Source organism: Spermophilus citellus (assembly GCF_964194105.1).
Source record: "Spermophilus citellus genome assembly, chromosome: 15".
NCBI classification, from domain to species: Eukaryota; Metazoa; Chordata; class Mammalia; order Rodentia; family Sciuridae; genus Spermophilus; species Spermophilus citellus.
In genome coordinates this window covers 3,362,176-3,368,714 of record NC_138195.1, presented here as the reverse complement: position 1 = coordinate 3,368,714, position 6,539 = coordinate 3,362,176, and the positions used below count along the sequence as shown (strand labels likewise).

The window sequence follows — 6,539 nt, the reverse complement described above, 5'->3', positions numbered from 1 at the left end:
TGCTATTTCTTCTCTATTTTTTCAAATAATTCATACCAGTAGGGATGAAAGTGAACAGAAGGGAGATAAATGATGTATGAAGAATATATAGCACAACTCCCCCCTCACTGCCCCCCCACTTAGCCTGCCCTTGTTGGGTCCCCAGCCTGCGCTGTAGCGGTAGCCGTGGTTCCTTAAAAGCCTTAATCCCCTCCCCCACCCTGGTCCAGTTCTCTATCCAGAGGCTCACATGAAGATGATTAGCTCAGAGGAAGTGTTCTGAATTTCCTGGTTCTGTGGGCTTCGTGGCAATGGATTCTTCTGTTAAGTGGATGAAGACTATATCTAGGACAAATTTAATCTTACTGGACTCAATGAGCAAGTGTCTCAATATTGACAAGCTCTAGACATGATCTTGGACCTGGTTCCTGCTGAAGAGCTAGAAGACAACCCCAACCAGAGTGACCTGATTGAGCAGGCAACTGAGATGTTGTATGGATTGATCCACGCCCGCTACATCCTCACCAACTGTGGCATCTCCCAGATGTTAGAAAAATACTAGCAGGGGGGATTTTGGCTACTGCCCCCATGTGTACTGTAATGAACCAGCCAATGCTTCCCAACAGCCTTTCAGACATCCCAGGTGAGGCCATGGTTCAGCTATACTGTCCCAAGTGCATGGATGTGTACGCACCCAAGTCTTTGAGGCACCATCACAAGGAGGGTGCCAACTTTGGCACCAATTTCCTTCACATGCTCTTCATGGTGCATCCAGAATACCGGCCCAAGCGACCTGGAAACCTAATGACCCAATGGGGCCTGTAAAGTAAATAAAACTATAATAAATAAAATAAAAGTCAATTGAATTTTCATAATCCAGAGAGATCTATCATTGGCATGCTAGCATATTTCCTTTTAGTCACTCTTTCCACATTATAAGACACCCACACACATGTATATATGCTCAAACACAGATTTTTTTTGGTCCTTATTACTATATGCTATTTTTTGGGGGGTGCATCAAGGATTTAAAACAGGAGTGCTTGACCACAGAGCCACATTTCCAGCCATTTTATATATTCTATTTAGAGACGGGGTCTCCCTGAGTTTCTTAGAGCCTTGCTGAATTGCTCAGGACCTCACTAAGTTGCTATGGCTGGCTTTGAACTTGCAATCCTTCTGCTTTAGCCTCTTGAGCCCCTGAGATTAACTACATCCATTTTTATTAGCCAATGACAATTTCCCATGACCTCTAGGTTGAACTTCAGCAATCTGAATCAAAATGTTCAGTCATAAGTTATAAAAATGTTGAACTTAATCACTCTATCATTAGTAATATTTAGGTTATTTCAAAGTTTTAAAACTGTGAAAAATTCTGTAATAAACATTGTTGTACATACTAAATTTCTAGGAAAAATTATTGGGTCAAAGAAATGATTTTTACAGGCTTTGATTCCTAGTTTGCTTTTGTTTATTGAGGTTAATACATTTAAACCAGCACCAATTTTATATAAAAGTAAACATTGCTTTTTGCTCTCATCAGCATTGAGAAATATCATATGAAAACCAATATTTTATTAGTTTAAGTTGGCAGTTTTTATAACATTAGTGAGATTTGACATTTGTTTTTAATGTGCCACCAACTTAATTTATTATTTTATTGTTAAATTATATATTTGTACTATTTATCTAAGTTTCCCCTAAGTTTTCATTTTTTTTCTTAGTATATTTTAAAATTTTGGGCAGGGGGTGTAGCTCAGTAGTAGAATGTTTGCCTACTATGCATGAGGCCCTAGATTCTATCTTCAAATGAAAGAAAAGAATCACAAAGGAAAACAAATACTAAAAGCAAAAATATTTTAAGATCTCTTTACATATAAGGGAAACTAACTCCTTGCCATATTTGTTGAAAATATTTGTTTTACTTTTTGTTATATCTTATTATATATATAATATAATATATATATATATATACACATACAATAACACAGTATTACACACATATACACATATAACATACATGGATATTTTCATATAACAGGGGAACTGATATTTTAATTTGCTATTTCTGTCAGATCTTTTATGCTTTAGAAGTCCTAGCCTGATTTAAATATATATATTCTTCAGTTTGTTTGTTTCATCTTTTATATTTAATTGAAATTTATTTTTATTATTTTATGAGGTTCTTCTGAATATTTAAACAATTATCAAGGAATATTTATGTCTAATTGTATATTCTGCTACATATTCTCAAAATAAATTTCATCCTAAAATAAATTCTAATATAGGTCAACATAGAATTCAGGGCTCTTTTTTTTTCTATTTTTCTGTCTAGATATACTTGGATTATCATGTTCTAGTTCTCAGAGCTACTGGGGAGATAAAAATAAATGCTAATTTTGAAATCTTAATACTACATTTCTTATAGATGCAGTATTCAATAATAAAAATATATATGACTTAAATTTGCATAATGGAGATACCAAAATTTGCTTTTTCTTGTTTTGTCTTTCAGAACTCCCCAGGAGCAGGAATATTTAGACCTGCCTGAATGTGATAAATCTTAGCCTTGGGTACATAATGAAATTATCTGGGAAACTGGAAGAATATTGAAAAATATTGAAGAACTGGAAGAATATTCAATCAAGTAGCTCAAGAAAGAATACTGTGAAAAGACAATTAACAACATTTGCTTTTCTATTTCTTATTATCTGTCAAAGTAATTTGCAGAAAATGCATCAGGTATGTTTACAAAATTTTTGTGCTCTAGAAGTTTTTGTAAATCTCAGGCACTAAAAAGTTAAAGCAAAACACTTCAAAATTGGCCCTGGGATTCTTTAGAAGTATTATTTGATGAGTGTGGAGTTAGTCCAGTATTTCATTTACTTTTGCATTCTTTAGTTTATTTGTTTACTCAGCAAATGGAGTCACTGTTTTGTAAGCAGATAAATGCTAGATAATAAGAACAAAAAATCATAAGCAAACCAGGAATATCTTTTATCCTTATAAGGTATATACTCTATATAAGGTTTATACTCTATATAAGGTATATAATCTAGTGGGGAGACATAGGATCCAAGTATAATAAATATGTATGAAACTGCAGATCAGATGCTGGGAAAAGCCAGAGGCTTTTTAATTGGTGGATGAAATAAGAGAATAATTAATTGAGAAAGTAATTCATGAGCTGAGGCAAATTTATAAGGAGTTAATTAGGAAAGAGTAGGAGTAATAATATGTAGACCAAAAAGCAAGCATACACAATAGTCATGTGGTAGAAGGAAGCAGGGAGATAGAACAATTGTGACGAAGTTAATTTGTGGAGCAGATGGGGGCAGGATTTTCTGCTTTTACTATAAGAGTCAAAATGTATATTAAAAGATGTTAAGTCATGTATAACTAAAAAGAACCAATACATTTTTAAAAAGATGTTAGGAGCCAAACAGAATGTTGTTAATTATATTTTCTTGCTCCACTCTGAAGAGTTGATTGAGCAGGGGTGCTGGTGCTATTTACAGACTAGATGGAAGTTAATGGAGCAGATATTTGAAGGTTATGCATACAATCTAGGGTAGTGATGTTTAAAAGCAGTACTAGATCCAAAGCCTGCAAACCGCAGTCAATCTTACCCATACTTGTTTTTGAAAATACAGCTTTGTAGGCACACAGACCTCTTGAAATTTACAATGTCTATGGATATTTTCATGTTTTAATGACAAAATTGGATAGTTTTACCTAAGACTGTGTGAGCCTGAAGGCCTGAAATATTTCCATCTTTCCCTTTTCAGAAAAAAACTTGACAACTTCCAGATCATTAAAACAATTATTCTATTGATCAAGTTTTCTACTTCTGGTAAAGTACTGTAATTTTATTCCTAGAATATTATTTGTATTAATAATATTTTGTGACTTAGTATTGAATATGCTACTCATTTATAAATTCTTTGCCTCAGAATCTGTGTTTATATGACTTTTTATATGCTAATGTGCATTTAGTCATCTGGGTTTGATTGATAAAAGCTGAAAATATTATCTCTACTTAATAAGAGATTTCAAAGTATTAGCACAGAAACTACATTATTTTATAGTTTTTTCATTTTCTCATGCAATGATTTCTTTAATACCTTTTTACTAACTTTTAATAGTTAATATTTTTCTAACTTCTTTAGTTTTAATATTTAGTTTATTTCCATTCTATATTGTTTATTAAAGCATGTTTAAGGTCATATTTTTTAAGTAAATTATTCCTCCGAATGCTATTAGATAATTATTTATTATTCTATGCTACATTAATAAGAATAATGTCTGAGTTATTTTGGTTTTATTCTATATCAAGAGTGCACTAAATTCTTTATTTTACTTACTTCTTATTGAATGGCCGTTTAAATGTTTTTTTTATCTATTTTTTTATTGATTATTCAAAACATTACAGAGCTCATGATATATCATCTTTCATACATTAGACTCAATTGGGTTTTGAACTCCCATTTTTACCCCAAACACAGATTGCAGAATTACATCTGTTACAATCTCACATTATTGCATAATGGCATATTAGTGACTGTTGTATTCTGCTACCTTTCCTATCTGTTTAAATGTTATTATCTCTCTTTTATAGTGATCAGAAGTTACTATTGAGAGTTTTGTTATTTTACCCAAGTTTATTATCACAGTATATAACAAATACATTTTTATCCTTCTTGTGGTGCAAGTTTGTTTTGAATCAGCTAGGAGGTACTATCATGCTCATATTTTGGAATCAATAAAAAATTAACAATAACACAGCAGCAAGACATCTACTAGTTATAATATACCCAGTAATCTAAAAGTCCTTGTTTCTGCTTAGTTGAATAAAAAGAAATGTTCAAAAGATGTTTAGGGTTTTTTTTTTTTTGTCAGAGATGGAGATGGAGATGCAGATGGAGATGAAGTGAGGTCATAAAAGATTTTTATGAGTGCCTAAAAGAATTTGATTGTAGAATAATCTTTGTGAATTGAGATGGGTTCTACTTCTGTTACAGTTTGGATTCCATAGGTCCATGAGTTGAAGGGTTAATTCCCAGCCAATAGTGTTGATGAGAAGTGGTACAGCTTGTAGGAGTTGGGGCCTAATGGAAGTAAGTTAGGTCATTGGGGGTGTTCCCTTGGACAGGATGTTGGGATTCTGACCCCTACCTCTTTTCTATTGTTTTCTAGCTGCCATGAGTGGAGCATCTCTGCTCTACCAACACCTCCTTCCCGCTGGGCACAAAATAACAGAGCCACCACAGGAGCCTTGTAGATTCCAACAGCAACTCTTTATTCCAACAGCAACTCTTTATTCCCAAACTCTAACCGGCACTCTACATGCATGTTCTAGGAAAATACACTCCCTTCACTGGGCTCTGCATACCAATACTCTCAGAACCCCACGAGAACTCAACGGGAACTCAAGGAGCGGGAACCTAAGGCAGCAGGATATGCCCTATTCCCAGCAGGATCCACCCTAAACCTGGAGCCACCCTAATCCCTGAGCAGGGTCACCTTTCAACCAAAAATGCCATAGGTCATTCCTACTTGGCTATGGCTCTCAGCATCTTCCCCCTTCTGATTAATTAAACAACAAGCAATGTGGCTTAGGGACCAAGCCTGTTAGGTTGTCCAATTCAACATATGGTTCTTACCCATCATCGGATGAGCTGAACTCTAGGCATCAGCCTCCTGTCTTAGGTTGGTACCACTGCAATTGGATCATACCCGTCACTGACTACCGGTCTAGCATACAGCCATACTTGTGGATAGGCCTATGCACCAGTGCCTCACTCTGTTGGCCCCCAAATTTTGCCCTGGTGCCAGTGGGGGTGTGAGGTTCTTTGCCTCACCTCTGTTGGCCCCCAAATTTTAGACCATCACTAGCAGAAGGGAAGAGGGTACAGAAATGCCATGACACCAAGCCAATTGACAGCTCTTTGGGAAAAATTGTATTACTGGTGACACCATCAGCAAAGATATGCCAGCACTACCACAAACGTTAGTTCACAATGCATACAAGTGTTACATAGTCCAGGCAATTTCTGCAAGCAGTTCATAGCGGAGGAATCTATCAATATGTCCATTTCCTCACAAAGTAAATTGACTCCTTGATTGAGCATTACTTGTTGAGTTATTATTCATTGATGCAACAGTTTATACAGTTTACTGTGATAGCTATAATAGAAGATGTAGTTTGGTTTTATCTTTGTCTTCACCGGCACTGGGATGAAGATAGGAATTCTGGCAATGATGCTAAAAAGAAATTATGTAACATTCCATCAGCTACTAAGAAAACAATTTTCTGAACAATTTACATTATCCTGAACAGAGTTATTAAATATAATTAAAAGGAAAGGTGAATGTAAACAAACAGATCTGTTATCCTCCTTTAAAAACAATCCTTAACAGCTGTTTACCTAATTTAAATTAAACCATTTAAATCACGTGAATAAAAAAAATTCGGATCCATGTTTTCATGAGCGCTCCTCATATATGAAATATAGACATACGCACACACAGACATACAACACAAAACACAAGAGTGCACA

The 6,539-nt window shown here is 34.8% G+C and overlaps 1 long non-coding RNA gene and 1 pseudogene across 2 annotated transcripts; both read left to right on the top strand.

Moving 5' to 3' along the window:
• The first annotated feature begins 235 nt into the window (after nucleotides 1-235).
• Nucleotides 236-804, top strand: LOC308634068 (casein kinase II subunit beta-like; annotated as a pseudogene). The gene has a single exon. The product of its transcript is annotated as a casein kinase II subunit beta-like (transcript).
• A 1,694-nt stretch (nucleotides 805-2,498) lies between these two features.
• LOC308634616 lies at nucleotides 2,499-5,218 on the top strand. The gene is made up of 3 exons (XR_014019049.1): nucleotides 2,499-2,721; nucleotides 3,768-3,832; nucleotides 5,176-5,218. It is a non-coding gene; the product is annotated as an uncharacterized lncRNA (long non-coding RNA).
• Nucleotides 5,219-6,539: the final 1,321 nt, after the last annotated feature.